This window comes from Physella acuta, unplaced genomic scaffold, assembly GCF_028476545.2.
Source record: "Physella acuta isolate Inbredline_101_S28 unplaced genomic scaffold, ASM2847654v3 ptg000142l, whole genome shotgun sequence".
Classification (NCBI taxonomy): domain Eukaryota; kingdom Metazoa; phylum Mollusca; class Gastropoda; family Physidae; genus Physella; species Physella acuta.
In genome coordinates this window covers 1,345,615-1,372,876 of record NW_026731661.1, presented here as the reverse complement: position 1 = coordinate 1,372,876, position 27,262 = coordinate 1,345,615, and the positions used below count along the sequence as shown (strand labels likewise).

The window sequence follows — 27,262 nt, the reverse complement described above, 5'->3', positions numbered from 1 at the left end:
AATACTTTAATATGTTTTGTGAAAACATGCTTATGTTTTTATATTTTATATGAATACATATTATTTCATACTTAAATCCGTTTACCTAACCCTATTCAAATACCGAAATATTGAAAAAAAAATGTTAGTGGCTCTTTAAGAACTAGGAGATATTGTAAATTGATTCTACTTTAGATTCGTCATCTCTTTTTTTTTACAATTATAACTTTGTGTAAAATTAAGATGTGAGGACACATGCACCCCCAACTTCCTTAATTCTCTTTTCTGCAACTTTACTGAAGAACTTGGCCTTGACAATAACTGGTCTTTTGGGAAGATGACCTTTGCCAAGAACTTTGTAGTATCCAGCCTGTCCAACATCAATAACTGGAGCCTTCTCAGATGGTGCATCAAGATATTTGGCTCTGCTCACTCAAGAGGGACCACAGTTTGTCAAGATTTACTGATGGGCAGTAAAATTTACTGTTTGTCTTTTGAAATAATCTGTTACCAACTTTACCAAAGTAACCAGGATGGTATTTGTCAAAGTTAATTCTGTGATGATGCTGACCACCAACATTACCCCCACCACCTGGATGCTTGCGGTGTTTGCCAACACGACCATGTCCATGGCTGACATGACCACTAAGCTTTCTTGTTTTCTTTAACTTGGTGGTCCTTATGACGAATGAATATTCCGGAAAAAAAAAAAAAGCTTCGTCATCATTTTTTTTTCGTCAACAAATAAATCAGAGTCTGTTTGTTTGCAGTGCAGTCCAGCCCATGAATGAAGTCGACGTTTCCATCTTAACTTGAGAGTCCCAAGATCTGCGACTACACTTTCTTGTTTTTTCAGGAGTTCTAGGGTGCAATTTCAGATCTCCACTTCGTAGGTTTTTTGGAATAGTTGATACATTTTTTTTGTAAGCATCAGTGGTTTTTCCATACAGAATATCTTTTTCTCTCCTGGCCAGCCTCAGTGGATCCTCTTCTTTTACTGCAGACAATCTTCCTTTACTTTCTTCCCCTGAATCATCATTTTCAGATGGCAGGTGCAATCTTCTACGAGACCATATCTCTCTTGGTCTGTTTAAGGATCTATCAAATATTAAATAATGTGTGGTACTCGATTGCAACCACCCGATAATAATAGAAGATCAAGATAAAACTATGTAAGAAATCGTGTGACATCTTTGATGGGTTCTTACAAGTTCGAATACAAAAGTAATTTGATTACATTTTTTGTATCGAAACTGATCTTTTAAACGATACATTCGAACGTATAAGTTAATATTAGAAAATTAATATAATAATGCAATAACTGTTTACTATTTTTGTAATGTTTAGGTAAACGTTGATCAACAAAGAATGTGTAGTTGTTTCCCTTATAAAATGTAAATTAAGTTAGGTCCCTTTCATTTATCACATCGAATCAATAGAATCTTAACATATCATTCTCTTAACATGTTAGCTAAGACTATCTAAAATGGTTCTTTATTAAAAGAATGATCGGACCGTGACGCTGTGTACCTTGCCCCTCAATTTTAAAGGCTTTTTTGACCAACCATTTTTCATAAATTTTTTTTTTTTTGTTTAATTGAAGATGCTGTAGACCGAACTTTTTAGTGTCATTTGTAGCTGTCTAGCGATCAACGATTATAAATTCGCTTAATCAACGTGACGTCATTATATTAGAGTTACTCAACTTTTCGCTGCATGTGTTTCTATAACAAACCGCCTCTCTCTCTTTTTGTGGTCGGGCTAACCGTTAGCCCTACACACCTGACCAAGCGAGCACATTATAATTATATTAAAACTCCGTCAAATGGGTGTGTGTAAGAACATGTACCTGTGACCAACAGACTTTCTGGACGCTTGTATTATCAGGACCAGGGTAGGAACTGACCTATCTGATCTGATAACGATCGAGTATGGTCTGCCACATGGATCAGCTCTGTGTTGCACGCTCTTTCTATGCTGTATCAACGATCTCGATACGGAGATGGATGTTGGGAAGGTGTAATTAACGGATGGTCTCATGACGTGGGTCCAGCTCAGCGAACTTTTTATTCTATAATTTGACATTTTTGTATGGTTTAAATTAAAAATCATTAATATTTATTTGGAAAATATCAGAAATGTGTTCACACATAGTATCACGATATATTTAGCATTAAGTATTGTAATGTGACAACAGTTTCACATATAGAGTTAGATCAAGTATTAAAGGGCACTCTATAGGAAATGTCAATTTACATCATCGTTTATAAGACATTTTTTGTTATCTTTTGTTCTTAAAAATAATATATTTCGTAATATTTTTATTCTTTTGGTTTTGTTTCTTAAATTATGGTACTAATATTTCATAAAAAAACGTTTTAATAACAAGCTTTTATGTAATAATGCAACAAAAAGTAGACAATAAATTATTCACTACTATTTAAATAACTATAAATAAAAGCGTGGGTCTCTTCTCAAATATTAGTAAAGGTATCCAATAGGTACTTAAGGGGGTAGGCTCCAGAAAAAACCAACTTCTTAATTAAAACCTTTTATTGATTCATTTGTGTATATCTAAGTTAGGGTACTTGAAGGAAAATATTTCCATGCATCAGGGAATATTTTGGAAAAATGGTTGCCATGGCAACGGCGGCCATCTTGAAAAAAACATCATTTTCTGGAGTTCTAAAATTTCATAAACTAACATAAATATCGGCTATATAACCATTGATCCTTCTTGTACTAACGCTAATAGAGTCAGCTGGCTAGTTTTTGTAACAGAAATCACTCTAGAAATATTTTTTTTTAATTTTCAAAATTTGGTGTGACGAAATTCCAATGAAAATAATGCTAAATTCAATGGAATTTCACCACATATTTTTTTGAAAATTTGAAAAAAAATATGTCTAGCTGTGTTTCGGTTACAAAAATTAGCCAGCTCACTCTATTGATGTTTGTACAATAAAGATCAATGATTATATGGGCGGTTTATATGTTACTTTAGGAAATTTTAGAACTCCACAAAAGGTAGTTTTTTCCAAGATGGCCGCCATTTCCATGGCAACCATATTTTCAGAAGAGTCCCTGGTACATCCAAATATTTTTCCTTAAGTACCCTAACTTATACATACACAAATAAATGAAAAAGGCTTTTTAACTAAAAAGTTTTTTTCCCTGTTTTTTTCGGGAGCCTATCCCCTTAAGTGTCCGATGCTTTTCTTTGTAGTTATTTATCTATACTGCGATCTATGGCAAAGCCTAATGCTTATAATTATATTTGCGGTTTAGGATGTGGGCCCTATATTTTGTCAATTTTTTAATGTTCAATGGAAACAGTTTTTTTTTTTTTTTTTTTACTTTATAAGTAAGCTATCATTCATCGGTGTTATTACACTATCGTAGACCTACACAAGTTTGTTGTAAATCAATATAAGCCATTTACATATTTTACACTTTTGTAGCAGCTATATAGAAAGGCTGGTCAATGCCCGTGTACGAATGACATGGCCACGTTAAAGAGCCGGTCGTTAACGATTGACAGTGATAGCCAATTAATTGTTTTTGCTAGTCTAGTCTATGTTCCAGGCCACACAGTTGAAATAATGTATGTGTAGTCGATACTATCAGTATAATTAATATAATAGCAGAAATAAAATACATTCATATTAACCGTTATGAAATGCACAAACATTATAAAAAACGCACATGCAATCTATATATATATATATATATATATATATATATATATATATATATATATATATAGCCAAATAATTTAAGTTAATACTTAAGTCTCTAAAATTAAAATTATTATTTCCAAATGAAATTTCCTTTAATGAAGTTTAAGAACATTTTTTTATCTTGACTTTGTAATTTATTATGTTGTAAATTAAAAACCATTTTTTTTTTCTCTTTTTTTTCCGCCTCAGACATGTAATTTATAGCGTCAGTTGTGTGTTCGCTTTAGTATTACAGTTTTCATCATCGGCTTGTGAGGACTGATACAGATTTACAATAGTGATATTTCTTTCTTACTTGTAGCCTGCTTTCATTCATTTAAGATGGTTTACTTATACATAGATATAATACAAAACGTCTAAATATAAAGAAAAAAAAATATGTTTTTTATTTTTTTTTTAAACCCTGAAACAGAAAATGCAAATGTGTAATTAAATGATGATTCAAGGGATTTTTTTTTTCTCGGCGTGGTGGACTGAGGGGACGGGGGGGGGGGGCGCGGAATTTGGGTTTTTAAGTAGAGCTGAAATAAAAAACATTGGGATTATCGAGAATTAAAATGATACAAATTTTAAGCAATCGGAAAAGTTATGTTATTACAATGAGACACATCAAAGCAAACATTCTTCCCTTTCAAACATCAATACTATATCTTTACAGTCCTCAAACCGTTTTTTTTTCAATAAATTAAAATCCATTAATATTTTATATGGGAAAAAATAGACAAAAAAAGAACGTGCTCACATAAAATATCATTATATATTTAGTATTAAGTTTTGTAATCTGACTTATGTTTTACATTTAGAGTTAGATCTAGTATTAAAGGGCACGTTTATAGATAGTTTCATTTTTCATCATCATTTGAAAAATATTTTTGTTTCTATTTTTATTTTCTATTTTGCATTTAAAAATAGTATATTTATTATATTTCTACTCTTTTGTTTTTGTATGTTTCTTAAAATAATGTACTAATATGTGATTGTTTCCCCTGCTTAAAAAAACATAAGAGTTATCTTTACCTACACAATAGTTTGTCATTGATTTTCTATACTGCGATAAATGGCAAAGCATGAATGGAAATATAATGTTTTTTTTTACTTTATAAGTAAGCTATCATTCATGTGTGTTATTTCACTAACGTAGACCTACACAAGATTGTTTTAAATCAATTTAATCTATTAAAATATTGTACACTTTCTTAGCAGCTATATATGTTAGAAGTATTTTTTTTTCAAATATGTTATATTTAGCTTTCTTTCTAATAGACGCTAAATTCTATGTATATTTGATTTTTGTAAAAATCTTTGTATCAGAAATACATGCTTTCTAAAAGCGCGTAATGATTAATTCAGTTCTGAGTTAGGTCGGAATAGAACAATATAGCTAGAGCTTGTAAATACAAATCGTATGAAAAGACGTGTATTTATTTTTTAAATGTGATATTTTTTGTGCTATTTGAACGGCTTCTTTTTCGACCAAGTCGACAGATATGATGGCTAACCGTTAGAGTTTGAAGGCGAACATACATAATAATAAACTGTATTGATAATACTCAGTGCTGACTTGTGTTTATAAACTGGACATTTTTAAAGAGTTTTTTTTTTTATCTACACAATGGGACAACGCCGAGCCCAGTTTATCATTACAGATGTAGCAGATAGTGTGTATGATGGACGTGCACATTTTACAGCTAGATAATAGGTCTGTAATGTTCTATTGTTTGGTATGATTGACATGCGCATTTGACAGATCAAGAAAAGGTCTGTGATGTTCTATTGTGTGGTGACCTGATACAGACAGTCCGACAAAAGAAGACGAAGACACTTGGGCGTAACTTCATGAAAAAAAAAGAAGTTGTTAGGCATTGTGTTCTTCGTTAATTGAAATTTAGTATTAAGTATGCTGCCGTGTCAAAAATTGCAGTATTAAAGTTGTTGTTTGTGTCTAAATTCCCAGCAACTTCGTCAAACATATATTTAAAATCATGATTATCAACAATCAAAGTTTAACAGTTCGTGGAATAGAAACGCGGTGAAAAAAATGGAACTGGTTGTATATAGGAGCTATTAAATTACACTTACCTAACTCATTCGCGAAACTGTTTTCTCTCAAATTATTTTACTATATTATTAAAGAAATGTAATTTGTTGTTGTTGTAAAGGCCTAAACATAAAAGCGTAAGACAATACGAAATTCTTTTTAAAAAAAAAGTATTTATTTGCAAACACATGATAAGACCGTAACTTTTAGCAAGCTTTGAGGTCATTGTTTCTTCCGGACTCTTTTCTCCGGGGGGAAACCTGAAATTTTCGGAGGGGGGGGGGGGCGGTAGACTTTCTTCCGGGGGCCGGACACTGTTAAAAGTATATATTGTCTATATAAATTATATAAATTTTATTTCGTTCGGGGGGCGGTAGAATTTTTTCAGGGGGGGGGGCTCTCCCCCCCTCTCCGAACAGATGCCTGGAAGAAACTCTGTTTGAGAACCGGCATACTTTTATGTTAGTATATTATATTATTAGGCCCAACGCGTAAACGATAGCGACTGTGTGCCTAACTATTTATTTTTATTCATCAGCCTAACCAACTTTATATCTTTTCAAAAAGATAATTCTGCTACGTGTTCTTGGATTTTTTATGTAACAAAATTTAACTATCATTATTTCCAATCGCATTTAGTTTTTGAAAGTAACTTTAATTATCATTATTTCCAAATGCATTTAGTTTTTGAAAGTTACTTTTAAATAAATTACTATACTTTTAAAGTTTTTTTTTTTGTTTTTTTTAAAAGAAGAAGAAATATTTTAAACTCATATGAGTCAGACTAACACTATCGCAAGAAATAAGTAACAATTCTTAGAAGCATTTAATTAAATATAAATTTTGGTGTTTGGTATGAAGAATAATTTAAATTTAAAATACATTATATAAAAAACTGAAATAAATGTGTATATTTGTACACATATCTTATTTATTTATATCGCAATTATTAATAAAAGTGTGTGATTTTACTTAGTATATTTCTCTTATTGACTTGTTTTTAAATATTTAATTATTATCTCCCCTAACACAAGGGAAATAAAAAGGTGACGTCTTTTAGAACAGTGTTTATATTCTTCTAGTTGATTTCGTCTTATTCGCAAAAAATGTGTTTGCTTGTTTCAGTATGTTTCTGCAGTAAATTGTCAAGTACACGTAATACTAAATGGGACACAATCTTTAAACATTGTTTTCATAGGTTTATCTATGTCACTGAATAATTTATTGCAACTATATCGCCTATATTTGCCTTGTATCTGTATATGTTTCTATTTTATAATCTAAATTTTGCAGTGGTTTACAATAATCACGTTTAACCCTGAATGTATCTTATTTAGAGGGTTAATATTTTATTTCATTTAAATTGTAATAATATAAGAAAATGGTGTTACCATGAGATATACATGTAACATTTTATGATAAAACTGATAATATAAACTAATTTATATATATATATATATATATATATATATATATATATACACTAGAGTGGGTACACCCGTCCCCGCGCGTTTCCGCGGGAATATAAGAAAGTCCGACGAAATATATACGAGTTTCATCCATGCGTTACCAATCCTGTGTTCTTGGACTCATCACCTTGTTTTCTTAAAGTGAGTTGTTTAAAGGTAAAGACTGCATGCGCTTGGATCATAAATATCGGGACACGGGTTTACCTACACTACCGCATGAAAACCTTAAGTTTACATTAATCAGTCACCGAAATAATGAGGTAGAACACACTTCGGTGACCGCCCATGTGCCAGGGACGTAGAGGGGCGCTCTCAGTAGCCCCACCCGATTACACTAACGCATAGGCGCCGCGTACGGCCCCTGGTTCCTTAAAATAACAGGCGTCATTTTGCTTTTGAAAATAATGACATTTTTAAAAAAAAATACATTAGTAAAAGATAATGCTTCTCTTATTTACAAGAAAAGCTTTTTAAAAACATTTTTTTTTATAAATAAAGCTCTGCTCTAAGTTTTGCAGAATATTTTAAATTTAAAATACATTTTACAAAAATGTTAAATATGTTTCATATATCCATTCAAAAAAATAACTTTATTTGTTTGATAATCCTCAAACTAAAGGTGTATTTTCACTTAGTGTTTTTCACTTATTGACTTTATTAAATAACTTTGAGTTATCTCTCCTAAAGCAAGGGAAATAAAAAAGATGACGTCTTTAAGAACAGTGCTGTATATATATTATTTTAATCAATTTTGTCTTATACGTGAAATTTCAAGATCAATATTGCATATGCACACATTTAATATGTCGAAGTGAGTAGAATATTTATTTATACTTAACCGTATTTGAGTGGGTTTTTTTCAGTTTGCTTGTAATGAATTTCACCAAGTGTGTGATTAATCTACTGAATCTCTTGTTACATAAGGACTTCCATATACGTTCATACATCTGCTATAAATAAACAAAAACTATGTTTATAGAATGTGTCCTATTATATATAAGGTCTAAAAATGTATTTGCTTATTTCAGCACAGTTGTGTAGTCAATCACACTTTATACTAACTGGGACATTATCTTTAAACATTGTTTTCTTAGGTTTATCTCTTTCACAGAATAATTTATTGCAACAGTATCGCCTATATTTACCTTGTATCTGTATACGTTTCTATTTTATAATCTAAACTGTGCAATGAATTAAAATAATCATGTTTAACTCTTAATGCGCCTCATTTAAATGATTAACATTATATTGCATTTTAATAGTATTAATAAAAGAAAATAATGTTAACATCAAATAAACCATACTATTTTATGATGAAACTAATGATAATGTTCACTATAATATATACCATGTCAATATGTATTTTTTAAAACCCAACATCAAACGTAATGTATATCAAAAGATTATCCCTTTTATAAACTGGAAGAGCTTATAGTGTATGGAAAATTGAAGGCGGAAAAAAAACATCCATGTGTTTGATGAACAGTGATTGTTAGGTTTAACCTTTGTTTCATTGGCTGAAAATATACTGATAATTGTGAAAAACTTGGCATACTTCTTCATAATATTAAATCGCAACTAACGTAGTAAAATTACGGAATAAATTAATACACACACAGGTAGCTGATCAGTTTATATGTGTGTGTGTTTGTCTGAAAACACGATAACTTGAGTAGCGTTACAGCTAAGTTGATGAAATTTCAAATATTAGTATTATATCAAATGTATAGATCCTCTAACTAGAAAACTATTTCAGAAATTCAGATAGATACATGAAGTATCGCATATAAGTAAAATATGTAATGCTCTACATTATATTACATTTTGAATAACTTTCGTTGACCGGATGTAGTAGTTTAGGCTATTTCCGATTTCTCAAAACACGCATGTGAATTTATAAAGTACTAATAATATTCCTCACTATTATACACAATTTATTTGGCGTTCACTTAGTGTGCAATTCTTTTTTTCTACGAGATTTTATTCTATTTTAAAAGTAAAATGGATAAAACATATTGTCTATATCCCAAGTTGACATTCCCCGTAGTGTTATATAAGAATATTCAAGAAAGTATAGGGGAGATCACTCCCGGTTTATTTAAGCATACATCTAATATGTTGAAGGGAGTTGAATAATTATTAATCGACAATCGTGTTAACCAGGGGTCTCCAAACTACGGCCCGCGGGCCGGATGCGGCCTGCGAAGTCCTATCATCCGGCCCGCGGAGATTTTTTGTCCAAGGAAAAAGCGTTTCTTGGTGATGGCTAAAGAACTTTGCTTAGAAAAATCAAAGACATGCCTGGAAGAAACTGGCCCCCAAACTGAAATGTGATAGTTAATACGGCCCTCGGACCGAAATGTTTGGAGACCCCTGGTGTTAACTATCAGCGTCTGTTCATTTTTCTATTAATGAATTTCACCAAGTGTGTGGTGTATCGATTTTTTTGTTTTGTTTTATTTGGTGGTCCATATACAACCATACATCTGTTATAAATAAACTAAACAGTGCATATGAATATATGCTTTAAACATATTAAGCTATAATATATTTTAAGAAAGCAAAACAAAAGTTAAAATTGTGCAACTTACGTAACTAAAAAAATTATAGTAAGGGCAATGTTAAGTAACACTAATATATTTTTAGACATTTATATGTTTATTAACTACAAAGTCTTAGCTATGTCTTAGCTTTTCTTGAAATATTTATTTTAAATCGATGCCAGAGTATTTTTTTTTTAGAATAAAATCTGATTGTATTCCTATATTTCCATATAGTGGATATATTATTAGCCGCTGCTACAAGTCTGCTTTCGTCTTGTTTTTGTCTAGTTATGTTAATTACGTTAAGTGTAATTGCATTATTTGTTGTGGCTGTTTGATTGGTGGTTTTTAATATATGCGTACGCGTTTGCTTTTCTTTCTGTACTAACGTACAATCTTAATAAATGTTTCCTAGTTTATTGTGTATTTTGTTAAGTTGTTTGACATGTGGTTTTCACATTTTGATTTAAGTCGATATTTTCTACAGTTAATTTTTTTTTTCTTTTTTTTTTTTTTTTTTTTTTTTTTTATAAAGTTAAGATAATACGAAAGGAAAGTATGTATATGCACAAACATTAGTTGAAGATCTGGCACAAGATATATTTGAGATTATATATCATTTAGTAATGGTCTTTACGAATTAAAATACATAAGAAATTTAGCTTATTTTCAAATCGTAACTTTTCTCTTAAACGACATATTTTTGAAATTATAAGTTCTTATTAGAAAATTAATTCAATAGTGTAATAGATGTATGCTATTTTTGAACTGCTTTGGTACACTTTAATTAGCAAAAAAATGGTTAAGTTGTCTCCCGTATAAATTGTAAATTAAATTAAGTCCCCTTTTTTTATAAGATCGAAACAACCTATATATATAACGAGCCGACCCGCTGCGTATCATACGCCGCTATTTAGTTGTTCTTTTTTCTTCCACTTTTCAGTAATTTATAATTTGTGAATTCGACAGTACCAATGCTGCCACTGAAAATATTTGCTTAAAAACACTAACTCTCCCCCCCCCCCCCCAACGTGAAAGCAGCCTCCTCTTAGTTACCTCCTCTAAGTTTAAAATCGTTTCAAACTAAATTATCTGCCCCTAATAGCCGTCACCAAACCCGTCTCTATGATTGTAAAATGTAAACAGCGTGACCACAGCTCACCATAAAATGTAGGGGTGGGGTGGGGGTGGTAGTGATAGTGATAGAGAGAAAGAGAGGGGACTGCAATATATAATTCTCTTCTGGGAGCCGTTAGAAAACAAGCTGCAAGCGCCTCCTTGCAGTCCCCTCTCTTTCTCTCTATCAATAAAACTTTGGTTTACCAGCTATTATAATATTAACGGGAAAGCAAAAATTTAACACAAAGAAAATTTAAGTCTTTGAGTAAACCAAATATTTATTAGATGTCTATTGTAGCATAAATTCATGATGTTAACAATATTCAATTACAGAAAAAGAGTTCCACTTCACTTCTCATGCTAGCAAGTCTTATGTTTCTTTTTAGGAAAATCCTGCTTCATCAACATTGGAAATTCTTAATTAACTTAGGTAACAACAAACTTTAAGATGAATAACATTCCTTATTGGAAAATGTTCCCGACATAAAGAAAGTATAGGGTCTTTGTCTGTTTAATAGAAATCTATTAGACAAATATGTTTCATTTATTGTACATTAAATTTAGGGTAACACAAACAATATGCACTAAGCAAAACATTTTGATGAACACATGGTTTTTGAATAAAATGATAGTTTTACTATTTTGATATACTTTACAAAATAGTTATATATTATAACTATTTTACTATTTTGATATACTTTACAAAATAGTTATATATTATACGATCGTAATCAACACAAATTGCAATATGTCCACGTAATTGGTATTCAAAAATTTAGTCGATTTAAATATATCTATCTATCTATATATATAAAAAGCAATGTATGTGTGTTTGTCCTTTATGCATTACTACACCTCTCATCACATCGCCGTGACACTTTGGGAAGTTGTTGAGAATATTCCTGGGGAGGTTTCTGCGAAAAAAAAAATTTCAAATTCGGAGGGGTGGCGCCCCGGCAGGGCGCGATTTGTTTTTCTCTATATACGGTATATAAAAATAAAAAGTTGATTTTGGTTTGACATCGTTCATCTGCTAGCCATGAGACTTTGGGGAGTTCATAATAACACTCTAAGGAAGGGTTCTGTAAAAAAATCATATTTAATTTCGCAAGGGCGGCGCCACAGTAGGGTGCGATTTTTCTCTATATACGTTATATAAAAATAATAAAAGTGAATAGCAGTGACACCGTTCATCCGATAGGCATGAAACTTTGAAGAGTTCATTATAAAACTCTAGGGAAAGGGTTCTGTAAAAAAACATTTTTCATTTCGCAAGGGCGGCTCCACGGGAGGGTGCGATTTTTCTCTATATACGGTATATTTTTTAAAAAGTCGATTTTGGTGTGACACCGTTATCCGATAGCCATGAGACTTTGGGGGGGTTGATTAGAACAACTCAGGGAAGGGTTCTGTAAAAAAAAAAATCATTTTTTAATTTCGCAAGGGCGGCGCCACGGGAGGCTGCAATTTTTCTCTATATACGGTTTATAAAAATAAAAGTCTATTTCGGTTTCACGTCGTTCATCCGTGTACCATGAAACTTTGGGGAGATGATTAGATCACTCAAAGGTAGGGTTCTGCAAAAAAATTTGTTTTAATATTGCAAGGGCGGCGCCCCCAGGGGGGGGGGGCGATTTTTTTTTCTATACACGGTATATAAAAAAATAAAACTCTGATGCTGTTCATCCGAGTGCCATGAAACTTTAGGAAGTAGATGAGAATACTCCCGAGAATATTTCTGCGAAAAAGAAAACGAAAGTTTCTTATTGGCGGCGCCATATAGGGTACAACTTTCGTGAATACACGGTTTGGCGCCCAGAGTTTTAGAGCGACTATGTTGGCACTTGGCACCCGTTAATCGAGCGTCCTGCATAGCGAGTAAGGGGTACTACTATATTCAGCGGTAAAACTACAACAGTCTTCTAAAAATAACTTTGTAACGCGAGGAAATCCTTCTGTACAGTTTCGTCACCTTGCCAAAGATGAAAAAAAAACTTTTTGAATATGAGGAGCCTACTGTAGAGTTTCGTCACTTTGCGAATGATGCAATAAGCATCTACTATTAGACAATCTAGTCAGAAATTGAGATCGAGCATCTAATAATAGACCATTAGTAACGCTAGCATATTGCATCAGTCACACTGATATTTAAAACACGTCAATTAATTTCTTTAAATGGCGCCTGTTAGTTTTAAGGAGCCAGGGGTCGTACGCCGCGCCTATGCGGTAGTGTAATCGGGGGGTGGGGGCCCTGAGAGCGCCCCTCTACGTCTCAATGTTTTCATGCGGTACTGGAGGTAAACCCGTGTCCTGATATTTATGATCCAAGCGCAAGAATTATTTACATTTAAATAACTCATTTTTAGAAAAGAAGGTCACGCGTCTAAGAACATATAATTATAATTGATAACGCGTTGGTGAAATCCTAATATATTTCGTCAAACTAGTATATATGTATATATATATATATATATATATATATATATATATATATATATATATATATATATATATATCTGCCTTGTAGTTTGTTCTCTGTTGGACAAAGGCTATGGAAGCAAATCCAAAAAGAAAAGCAGGCTGAAATCGGAGTCAATGGCCTCAATGGCGCATAATCAGTTGACACGTAACGCTTAATTGTGTTGGAGGCGTGGTCGAGTCGGCTAAAGCTCATTGTTGTTAAATTCGAAAAAGTCTCGAGTTGGAACCATGTGGCAGATAAGGCTCGATCCCTTCCAATACTAAAAATTAATTAAGAACGAAGAAGAAGAAGAAGAGTTCAATTTTAAAAATAGGCTATACACTATAGACACGCGTTGCTTTAGTCGCTTACTAAATCGAATCAGGCGCGTCCTCCGGCTTCTCTGCAGGGTGTTATTTGGCGCCCAGGGCTATCCTGCGAGCACCAAGCGCCTACCTTAGTTTTAAGAAGCACCCTACAATACGACATTCGATGATTAAACCGAGCTATGGGCCGTACGCATCGCCCCTGCGGTAGTGTAATCAGGTTCACTAGAGCGCCACATTCCGTCCTCGACAAATAGGCGATGAGTGATTAACGGAGATATTACGGCGAGTGATTAACTTACACTCAAAGCTTTCATACAGCACGCCATGGTGGTGGGCGGTATTGTAGGTAACCAGTGCCCCGATAAATATGATCCAAATACAGGCATTGTTTAAACGTAAATAACTTTAGAAAACAAGGAAGTACATTGAAATAGGGAGCAACTAAATATTCTAATTGAATAGCGAGTGTTTTATTGTCTATATTTATTATTATATCGTTCATTACCGGGTGTTGCAAACGAATACTTTTATGAGTTTTAAAAATAATATAAAATAATTATTAAATATTGTGCATCGAGCTGAAGAGCCGCATCTTGCCACCAAAAGAGCCGCATGCGGCTCGCAGCCGCAGGTTGCCGACCCCTGGTATAGAGGTCTGTTAAATTATCGTTCATCCTGCCAGAGGCGTAGCGAGAGGTTGGTTGGGGGGGGGGGGTGCGGACCGCACAAGGTAACACCATTTACGGGGGTGACACAAGACAAAAAAAATATCAAAATATATAGAGAAAAATGATAATCCCACTTAATTAAGTGATCAATTGGAGTAAGTTGAATAGTCTTTTAAGAGCAAAGTTGACAAATCCCGACAATGATTGGAAGGGGAGGGGGGGGGGAGGTGACACTATGACGTAAACCTGCTAATGATGTAGAAAACACGTTACATCACGGTGTATTTATAACCGGCTATAGATAAAAATCGTTAGTATAATGTGAACACTGTCAAAATCACAAATATATAGCATCAATTAAATAAATATTTTTGAAATAAATTAAGGTATGTATTGTACTGAAATTGTACAAATTAATAGCGAAAGTAAATTTAATATAATATTTGATTTATACTATTGTGACACCATTAAGTGCCGCACCGGGTGACACCCGACCTAGCTACGCCAATGCACCCTGCTCATATATACATAACATCTACCAAAGTCCTTTTTAAACAATGTAATTGACTTTTAACTCATCTATCTCAGTCCAGCGCTTATTAAGATAAAAATTCACAATATGAAAAAACATATATAAAAGATATAAAATAATGTTAAAGTCTTTAAGTTTAACCAAATTACTGTGTTAAAATGTAATACTCCTAACAATAACACTTAACAAGTCGACTCCACTTCACCGGCCCAATGACAGTATTTTGATCAGTTTGATATTTAAATGAACACTTTGAGTGTAGACAACACTAGATAACACGTGATGGCCATCTCCAGTAATTCTCTTTTTCATCTTGGCAGGCCAGTCTTTCATTATTGCATGCAGCAACACGCTTTTGTCCAAATTCAAGCAAATGTCAATTTTCACGTTTGTCCCAATCAGGTATAAGTTCATTCGAGCATTTCTCACAATGAGGCAAATGCCAATTCGAATATTTAAGACATTTAGGAAAAATGTCCATCGGCAAATTGTCTTTCCGGTAATTATTTGTAGATTCCTAATTTTTTTCTCTCTAACTAGATAATTAATTAATCATTAAAAGTAATTGCAATATGACTACATTAAATAAATAAAGGGAAGATGGATGGCGAAGAGGGCACGCTACCTTGAAATATCCGCCAGTCCGGTTGAATGGGGGGGGGGGGGTGGTGAGGTGTGTATCTACCATTCAGATGTGCACTTTTAAGACCTGGGCAACAAGAGACTATTATGTTAGTTTACTTGAGGGCTGATCGAGTGATGTTTAGCTTGAGACTGTCTAATTTAAAATTACGAAGTGACTAGTCGGAAGAAGATTTTTCTCCCCAACGTCTCCACTTAGTCGGCAAAAGATAGCTCTGCGCATGCGCAGTGACCTATGGCTAGGGTTAGGGCTAGAATGAGGGTTAGGGGTAGGGATAGGGTTAGGGATAGGGATAGGATTAGGGTTAGAGATAGGATTAGGGCTAGGGTTAAGGATATGATTAGGGATAGGATTAGGGTTGGTTTTAGGGTTCTGCGGTTGTAAACACACGCATGAGCAGTACCATCGGAAACATCGCCGCGAAGGCAAGTCGTAGTTTCTCTCCATTGCGCATGCGTATCTTATTCCGGCTAGCATCGGCCTTAAAATTAATACTTTATTTATTGTTTTCCTAAAAGTATTTTTTTTCCGCCTCAGACACGTAATTTATAGCGTCAGTTGTGTGTTCGCTTTAGTATAACAGTTTTCATCATCGGCTTGTGAGGACTGACACAGATTTACAATAGTAATATTTCTTTCTTACTTGTAGCCTACTTTCATTCATTTAAGATGGTTTACTTATACATAGATCTAATACAAAACGTCTAAATATAAAGAAAAAATAAAATTTAAAACCAACCTGAAACTGAAAATGCAAATGTGTAATTACATGATGATTCAAGGGATTTTTTTTTCCATCAGCGTGGTGGGCTGAGGGGACGAGAAGGGGGGGGGGGGGAGAGGGTTGAATTTTTTTTTTTTTTTAAAATAGAGCTGAAATGAATTTGGGATTACAGAGAATTAAAATGATACAAATTTTAAGCAATCGGAAAAGTTATGTTATTACAATGAGACACGTAAAAGCAAACATTCTTCCCTTTCAAACATCTATATCTATACAGTCCTCAATTAGTTTTTTTTTTCCTTTTTTTTTATTATTATTAATTCAATTGTTTTAAACCTTTAAATCAGTAATAATAATTTATTTGATAGATTTTACACAGCATCAAAGACATGGGCATCAATTGCATATATAATAATCAAATGGAGAAAATAAAATGGCATAAGAACTAGACTAAAATAAGGTGTGCAAACTAGGCCTCTCCTGACTGCTTAGTTTACTGTGCTCTGTCCTTAGCTGAGGAGTCAAAAGTTCACATTGTAGACAGAAATAGAAACCACCGTGGGAGAAGTGTCTCTGTAATACACATTACTGATCTATCATTCCAAAACTTTCCATGACATAAAATTGACCCTTGGCAAAGAGGGCACGCTACCTTGAAAAATCCGCCAGTCCGGTTGAGTGGAGGGAAGTGTGTGTGTGGGGGGGGGAGGGTGAGGTGTGTATCTCTTTCTACCATTCAGGTTGTGCACTTTTAAAAACCTGGGAAACAGAAGACTGTTCTAATGTTAAATTACTTGGGGGCTGATCGAGTGATGTTTTGCTTGAGACTGTCGATATTAATTATGCATCTAGTTTATTTGCTTCTTCTGTAGTTCCAATTTTAGTTTCCTGTAAAAGTAGGATGTCAATATTGTGTTTATTTATTATGTTGTTTATATAATGTGTTTTGTCCCTAGCCCCCATGATGTTCAATGTTGCCAGAGTTAGCATGAATTATTTGGGGTTTTCTTTCGAACATCTGTTTCTGGAGGGCTGGATGGTGGTGGTCTTTTAATTCCAAACCTTCCAGCCGTTGGTTTGCTATCCCGTTGGGCCCTGGTCACGAACCTTTGAGGTGGCTTTGCTGTAGGTAATTGATTTTTACTTGAACTGATTGCTTGACTATATGACAGTTGACCTGATACCTTTGTTGCTGACATACTTTGTGAGCTTTTAATTTCCTTTAGCGGTTTCGTTATGTTTTCTGAACTAGAGTTATCTTGAAGAATATTAGTTATTGTTTCGTCGACAGCCTCCAAATTTTCGTGATTCCCATCTTTTTGAGACCCGGTTACTATGGAATTCCTTGTTGCTATTGTCTCCATGGCTCCGGCCTCTATGGTGGTTTCTGTTACGCTTTCGTTAACTTACTGCGGTGCTACATTAGTATGATGTGCTTCAGTTTGGCCATCTACTCCAAAGGCATCTTCTACCTCTCTGAGCCTTGCTTCTCTAAGCATTTCATTTTGTCTTTCTCCGTCAACATCATAACTGTCCCAATGCTTTAAGAAATTTCTATTGTTACTTAGATGCTCCCTAACTTCTTCTTTATCATTTGCATCCCAAGGCTCAATTGCCCTATACTGTCCATCTACTAGCTGGACGCCGTCAAGAGCGCGAGTCCTCAAATGCTCACACATTTTAGGCAGGTGTCTGTCTGTGTTGCAGTGGCAACATTGCATCCTCCTCCCATTGAGGATTATAAGGACTCTGCTCTCCTTGTTGGCCTTATTTGTAAGTATAATATAGTGTGGGACACTCTCCACATCTTCTTTCTCCAGAGAGATGGTGAATTGGACCACATTTGATTGGTCTATTCTCTTAAATGTTGGTGTTGAGTCCTGACTGCTTATAGATTTCAGAATCGCCATTATATCATCGTCACTTGTCTTGGAAGGCAGCCATTTCAGCATGCCCCTTTGACAAGATTTATCGGCGTGGGTTATTGATATTCTCTGCACTCTGTGTCTGGATGTTACTCCAGGTGGCAAATCTCTGTGAAATTCTTTTAGGTGCATTTTCTCATATAGTTCCTTTGATCTAATGGTGACATACCATTTACGCAGTGTCCCATAGTTATACAGACCTTCAAATTCAGCTGGTGATAGGCTACATAACATACATAGCTCTCTTTTTAGTTCGTCAGCTGTGAGAGTAGCTAAAGAAAAACCCTCTTCTATGAAAATCTCTAGAGTTTTTGGCGCATGTCCTGCCATGCCGAACTTAGGCAGGAATAGCCGTTTGATGTATTTTTCCGACATAGTTGTGCGTGAGGCCCACCCGGGGCCAGGCAACACACACAAGAAATAAAAAAGAAAAAAAGTACTTACAATGTATAAAATGTGAAGAAAAAAAAATAACACACACACAATGTTCCAAATGGAAATACACACGAGTTTTAATAAGTAGAGATGAAATTAATCCAAAGTCACTGATTATATAATCTTTAGAAAATAGGTAATTTATCACAAGACTTTGAGTCAACGTTATAATAATATATACATATCTAATATATAAAGCTCAGATTCAGTGGGTATTGAAGACTCATTTTTTTACAATATTATAATTTACGCTAATGAAAGCTTCCAGTAACAAATTTTTTTTTTTTTCTCTAAAAAATTTGGAAACGCTTCACGATTCTGCGTGTCATCTCTGCGCGAGGGCCATGCTAGTCTTCTCTGTATCGTTCCAATTTTATTGTATGTACTGCACGACAACAGTAGTTTTGTCAAATGTGTATATAACAAATTATTTACAATCTTTAAATGGTTCTGAAGTTTTTAAATACAAAAGCAAATTAATTATTTTTTTAAAATCAAAACTTACCTCTTAAATGATATATACGACAGTAAACGTTTGTATTAGAAAATTAATATAATTATGTAATAGATGTATAATATATTTGAACTGTTTAGGTACACGATAATCAACAAAATAATTGTTAAGTTGTTTCCCTTATGAAATGTAAATTTAGTCCCTATCATTCATCACACCGAAACAATATACTTCTAATATGTCTTTCTCTTAATTTGTGAGAACAACACAGAGATAAGAGTCTGAACAATTTCATTGTATTTAATAAGAGTGTTGATTGTATATGGAATAATTACGTCAAATAATTGCAACAGTATTATTCATGTTTGCTTTGTTTTATTTTCACATTCATTTAATATGGAGTAGATTAGACGTAATGTTCTATCGTTTGTTTTGTTATCCGCCGTTCTTCGTGTATTTAATGTTTGATTTAAAATGATTTTGGGTGGATTTAAATGTGTTCATTTATTGCATTTTCGATCACTATTATCATTTATTTTTATTTTTTAATTACTTAGTTTATTTTCTTTTTCCTTTCCTTTTTTTTATGATTTTTTTTTGACGTTACTAAAACAGCTATGGTCTCGGTTAGATGTAACATTTCCTCAATCTCTTCTGATTTTTTCTGATATATTTTTACAGCTAAATAAAGCACTGGTTAGTTGTAAACTTGCAAGTATTAATGTATAGGCAGCTCCTGAAGCATAGTTTCAGTTAGCTAGATCCATTGGCGTAGCGAGGTCGGGTGTCACCCGGTGCGGCACTTAATGGTGTCTACCCCCACCCCCAGAGGCGACAAATTTTGGATTTGCACCCCCCTCAAACTTTCGATTTGCACCCCCACCCCCCTCAAACTTTCGATTTACACCCCCACCCTCAGATTTTTCTCAATATATTTTGCTATTTGTTTGCCATGGTGTCACCCCCTTAAATGGTGTCACCCGGTGCGATCCGCACCCCCGCCCCCCCCCCCCCCCCCCCCTTGCTACGCCTCTGGCTAGATCAGCAGCTTTAAAGAAGAGATGCATTTGTGTTGGTTCACATTCAGTTTAATAGCTATCACACAGCCATGTTAGTTCTGTGTTTATAATATCGTTTGTATTTGTTTTACGATCAAAATCAAATAATGTGATGACTTTGGTTGACATTTGGCAAAATGTATTTTAGTTTCCCCTCAGTTCTATATAGCGGTGGATAGCACTGTCACCTTGAGCTGCGGGTGTTGTCATTTAAAGTAAAGTAAATAACATGTAACTGTTTTTACACTTTATATATATATATATATATATATATATATATATATATATATATATATATATATATATATATATATATATATATATATATATATATATATATATATGCTATGTTATGTTAGTATGATTTGACTCTGATCGAGAACCGCGATATAAAGTGCTTTTTTTTTTATTAATTCGATGTCTTTAACCTATTAGGGGTGATATGTAAAATGTTCTATTTAGCATTTTATCTTTCCAAAAACAGAAACTCATTTTGCGCTAAAAAAAATTGAAAATTTTCAACTGTACAATACAATACATTAAAATAATAATGTTTCAATTTGAATGTGCCACATTTAAATGATTACTATTTTATGGCATTCGAATAGAAAAAACATGATAACATAGTGTTATCATCAGACAAACATGTACTATTGTATGATGAAACTAATGATAACATTAACTGTTATATATACTATATGATATGTATTTTTTTAGACCTAACATTAACCTTAATGGTTATCGAAAGATTACCCCATATATAAAGTGGACGAGCTTAAATTGTATGGAACAAGTTGAAGGCGGAAAAAAAAAATATTCATTTGGTGGATGAAAAAAAAAATGATAGCTCTGAAAAACTCAGCATAATACTTCATATAAATAAATCGCAACTGACGTTGTAAAAATTATGGAATAAATTAATACACGCAACAATTTGTTTTTATTTAAAACTATTATATTAATGGGCTACTTTAATTTTAGAATGCTCGTACTAGCTGTTGCCGCAGTATCTTGTTGTAGTATGTCTTGATTAGTTAAGTGACAGTGGGTAGTCTAATGTTTGTTTGACCCACAACTTCCACACAGGGGCGGAACTACAGTGCCGCCAGACCCCGCAATGCGGGGGGGGGGGCCCACGCCGTTTAGGGGGCCCACAGCCGCCCATAAAAAAAATTGTATAGTTAAAATTAATTTTATTGCATTTTTGACCTGATGGTTGTTTTGAAAAAAGAATACCGTAGCTGTGGTTGGAGTACCTTTATTCTATAGACACCACCCCACGCTCTTGTTTATTCTTTTTCATACAAACACACGCTGTTGTCGGCAAAATTCTTTTGAAAAAACATCAATTGCGCGAGAGGCCGCTAGATATTAAGACGGCATTTTGAGACCATCCCAAATTTGGTACTGATGGATAAAACCACATCGGTGCTTTGTTGTCCCTTTTTAGTTCCTTTTCAGACCTACCCTCCCGCTCTTAGCCTTACAAGAAGCGAATAGATAGCGTCTCAACAACTAAGCTGGCTCGTGTCGGTGGTAGTGTAGACATAATAGCGCTCCAACAACAACGCTGGCTCGAATCGGTGGTAGTTTTGATAAACTAGCGCTCCAACAACTAATATCCAAGAAATAAAGTGCCGACATTGTTTACGTTTAATAACCACTGTTCTAGAAAACAAGTCAAACCTCTCAAATAAATACACGAATGATAGCGTGTTATATATATATATATATATATATATATATATATATATATATATATATATATATATATATATATATACATATATATATATATATATATATATATATATATATATATATATATATATATATATATATATATATATATATATATATATATATAAATTAGTTTCGTCACTGGCACCTTGATAGTGGTTTTGTAAATAACAAACAGAATACAGATCTAATACAGTAGTGATGTTATATAGTAGCTAAGACATGCTGTTGCGTAAAAAATTACCACATAAATTGTAGTGTGAAAGATAGGCAAACGTTCAAACCACTTCCATAAATTATTTCCCTTTTTCAAATAGGCAAATAGGGGTGCTCAAAAGCTCCTTTTAATAGATTTGTAATAATCAAATTAAACAGCAATTACTTATCTTTATTATTATTTTTAAAAACATAAGTACTAAAGAATGGTATAGTATAAAAATGAAACGTAGTTAAAGTTAATAATATAAATACCAAAAAACATAAAAATAATCATAACACGAGACACCATTACCTATACAAAGCTTCAATACTTTTGACCGACTAAATGATTAGAAGTATTAAACATAAATGAAAATTTTTTTTAAATCAGACCAATGCACTCATACACATGACATGCTCTTGTGATAAGATTTAATTGAATTTTTTTTTCAAAACCCGATCAGGCCAGAAAGGAGTATCCTATATTCGCATTGTGTTTGTATATATATATATATATATATATATATATATATATATATATATATATATATATATATATATATATATATATATATATATATATATATGGGGGGCCCAAAAATTTTTTTTGCGGGGTGGCCCATTTTTTCTAGTTCCGCCACTGCTTCCACATATGTGTCGTCTTACAGGAATAACAAATACAATGTTTATTGGTTTTCTTTATAAGTAATTTTTATGTCATGTGTAAAGGTTGAAGAATTGTCCTAAAAATTGTGAAGCTGCGGTTGTTGGTGTAGGCCATTGAGTTGACAGTGGGTTCTAGTTTGCTAAGATTTCTCAGGGCCTTTATGACTGTGTCGCTGTTGAGTTGGTGGGGTGGGGGTAGGACATCTGAGGGTGCCGCTGACATTGTCTTCCCTGTAGATGGTGAATTCTAATGTATAAAGTCCGTGATGTTTGATGGTGTTGTTTAGTTCTTTTACGTGAACAACAGCCGAGAAATATCAAGTATCTGCTTGGCCGTAGTTGAGTTGTAGAATATTGTGCCGACTGATCTGTCGTCTGATAAAATGCCTACGTAAGTTATGCTGTCCATTGGCTTTGTATTATTACTATTATTATTTTTGGACATTTTTTTTTCATTTGTATAGTTAGCTCCTGAAGCTAGAGACACCTATGCTAACTTTTCTAATACTTGAAAATAAAATAACAATATCTTGTCATTTCTACTATACTGCCGTGATCTCATGACTAACCTCCAGTATGAAATCTACTATCTGTTCTTCTTCAGTTGTATGACCTAACACTGTAAACTGGGACTCTAGAAGGACAATCAAAGCATACATCTATATGCAGTATTTTTTTTTTTACTTTTTTAAGGCAAAAAAGTTATACATACGTGCATAAGCACAATAACCTGCCATTAATTTACACAATAGTTTACATTAATCCAAATTAATATGATTTTTGTTTTAAGTAATGTCATGTTCATTACGACTGATAATTTTTGCATTAAGTTTTCCAAAATGAAGTATGTGAGCAAGTATTGCGTATCACTAACATCAGTAAAAGATCAGGCTTATACTTTATGACAAAATATATACCATATTTATATGGTTCTTATTTTTTAAATACAAAAGCAATTTAGTTAAATTTCAATATATACAAACTTATCTCTTTTAAAACATTTACGAATTTATAACTTGTTTTTAGAAAATTATTATAAAAATATAATAGTTATATATTGTTTTCGTAATGGTTTGCTAGAGTTTAATTGACAAAAAAAAATGGGGAAGCTGTTTCCCTTATAAAATGTAAATTAATTTAAGGCCCCTTTATTTATAGCATCGAAGCATTAGAATCCTAATAGGCTTATACGTCCTTCTCTTAATCGGTAAGCTTAGCACAGAGACATAATTCTGATCAGTTTTATTTTATTTAATAAGTGTGTAGAATGTAGATAATAATTGAACAATTGCAACATTATTATTCATGTTTGTTTTGATTTATTTTCCTATTCTTTTAATATGAAGTATTTTAGAGGTAACCTTTTATTGTTTGATTTATTGTCCGTCATTCTTCTCTTATTTAATGTTTGATTTAAAATGTTTTCGGATGGATTTAAATGTGCCCATTATGTCACATTTTTGGTCAGTATTAACATTAAATATGATAGCTTTAATTTGTTGTTTTGTTCTTTCACTTTTTATGATTTTTTGTCGTTACAACAACATTTATGGTGTGGGTCAGATGTAACATTTCCTCCATCGCTTCTAAGTGAAGCTGATATATTTTTTACAGCCAATATCGCACTTTTTAGTCTTATACTTTAATTTATTGTAGTATAAGCATCTCTTATATAGTGACATGTGCTAACTTTTCTGACACTTGAAAACAGACTAGCAATATCTTGTATTTTTTTCATAGACTTCCTTGGTCTAACCGTTACTCTGACAATGATTTGTTGATTTCTAATGAAAACTAATGAAAACACTAATAAAGTCCTCATTTAGACTAAAACGCTAACTAAGAATAAAACAGCGTTTCAATCAAATATTTGGAATGTTAGACTCAATCGACAAAGTACAAATTACGTTTTATGTTTTCATTTGAACTATATTACCCCGTGTGGTAGGAAACACAACACGTCAAATGACGCTCAATTAAAACTAAAAGACAATATTCAATTAGATTGTGTTACAACACAAAACCACACTTCTGATAATTAACATAATTATTCTCACTACACTATCCAAAATATATAAGAGAACATGTGGTGAAATATAAACCATATATATCAATACAATTTGTCAAGAAAATGAATTATACCATCGATTATCCAAGTCAGGTCTTTAGTGATATCTACTAGGCGAAATGTCTGTTCAAGAATGTCTCAAATTTAGGAAAATATCCATTTTAGCATTTCTCATACTTGACAAATCGTCTGTTCGAGCACTTCTCACATTTAGAGTCGTTCCCACTCCCCCACCCCCAACGTAAAAAGTCTCCCCCCCCCCCTCCCGAATGAAATGGAAATTTAAATAAAAATACATACTTTTACCAGTGCCCCCCCCCCCCCCAAAAAAAAATAAAAAATAAATAAATAATTTAAGTGTGCTACCCGGGAGACAAATACTGATAAGCTACAGGCATTCGTAAACAAATGCTTACGGTATATACTTAAAATAAGATGGCCAGACAAAATATAAAACTAAGACCTGTGGCAAATTTTAAAGCAACAGCCAAATGACAAAAGATATCAAGGCCCGTAAATGGGGATGGATCGGACACACATTAAGAAGAGAAAAAAGAAAATATTGCAGAACATGCTATGGACTGGAATCCCCAGGGAAAATGGAGGGTAGGCCGGCCAAGGAAAACATGGAAAAGAACAGTTGAAGAAGAGGCGAAAACAGCTGGGCTTACATGGGCACAGATTAGAGGAGCAGCCCAAAACCGTGTCCGCTGGAAATGTGTGGTTGCAGCTCTTTGCTCCCCAGGGGCCACAAAGGAATGATGATGATGACCCCGGAGATAAAAGTCTGGAAGATACGCTGTCTGAGAGCTGACCACTGACCTTAAGAAGAGGCAGATAACTGTCTTTTAGAGTTCTGATCGCCAGTTACAGATCATGGAATAGGCAGATAACTGTCCTTTAGAGTTCTGATTGCCAGTTACATATCATGGAATAGGCAGATAACTGTCATTTAGAGTTCTGATCGCCAGTTACAGATCAGATTAAAACATAAATTAAAGAGTTACTTGTTTATTAAACTTTAAAACAAATCATTTAGGCCTACAATTTGAAATTTTTAAAGTTATCTGTCACCATAATTTAGACTATACATGCAAAATATATAGTGATACTTTGTGCACTAAAAATAAGAAAGTAAAACAATTGTTTTTTTAAGAAAATGCATTGGTTTTTATAAAATATTTTTCATGTATTGTACATTAATTTTAGGGTAACACAAACAATATATGCACTAAGCAAAACATTTTGATGAACACATGGTTTTTGAATAAAATGATAGTTTTACTATTTTGATATGATTTTAATTGTATATAGCTTTTTTTAACAAAATAGTTATATATTATAAGATCGTAATCAACACAAATTGCAATATGTCCACGTAATTGGTATTTAAAAATTTAGTCGATTTAAATATATCTATATACTATATATGTTTAATTAAAAGTATTGTATGTAACTTGTCTCCCTTACAAATCATTGCTAACATGTTTATTTTGTACACGTAATTCAAATAAATATCCGCATCTTTTTGTTTTTTTATTTTGTAATAAATGGAAGTAATGATAATGTTAGTGGCATGTTTATTTTACCTTATTAATCGTGTTAGGTTTATCACTTTTTTTAAATTTTAATATGTTTATGGTGTGTTATATTAGGTGAGTAAGTGATCAAGATATATGATATAACAGTAACACTGCCTAGTCGGAATGTTAGTGGTCGACACCCACTGGGGTTAAGAGCGGGTAGGGTCAGATCCTGAGAGAAAAACAACACAACACACGTGTGGGTGTAACGCGAGTGAAGCACACTGCATTGTGTGCAGCTGGGCGTAGCCAATCCGGGTACACATGCAGCACAGTAATACTCTACGTTGTTTGATGACGTCAACGACAAGGACGACGATGATGATAACAATAATGATAATGGCTAGGTCAACGGCAATGACGTGACTGGTGTGGTTTTAATAAGAAATTCTTACACAATATCATTAAAAAAAAAACATTTAGAACCATTATGCCTCTACATTAGTTGGTATCTTCTCTCTTCAGCTCGGTAATTGTAAATGTTATCTAACAATACTCTTATTTACGGTTATCCTGTTCACATTTCCAAAGTATTTAAAAGCTTATTATTTTAACAAACAAATTGATTGTTTTTTTAAGTCTGTCATACTGTGAACTATTGCGGTTAAAAATTGAATTGTATAAATCATTCGGACAATGTTTCATGGTTAAAATATTATAACGTAATCAGTTTTTTTAAAGTATTTTCTTCTTACATAAGATATACAGATTTACATATATTCACGTCCTACTGACAACATTTTTATGAGATTAAATCCATACTAAAATGTAAGCCTATTTAGGATAACTTAAAATACGACGCTGGAGTGACTGCAATAACTTGTCTTTAAGCCAACACATTGTTTAAATACATGTATATAGGTACAGCATACGAGCCTTTTAAAAATTAG

General features: G+C 33.2%; 1 non-coding gene and 1 pseudogene across 1 annotated transcript; both read right to left on the bottom strand.

Moving 5' to 3' along the window:
• Positions 1-213: 213 nt before the first annotated feature.
• Positions 214-27,262, bottom strand: part of LOC131935307 (uncharacterized) — a 45,344-nt pseudogene continuing 18,295 nt past the window's right edge.
• On the bottom strand, positions 18,900-19,005 carry LOC131935357 (U6 spliceosomal RNA). The gene has a single exon (XR_009385936.1). It is a non-coding gene; the product is annotated as a U6 spliceosomal RNA (small nuclear RNA).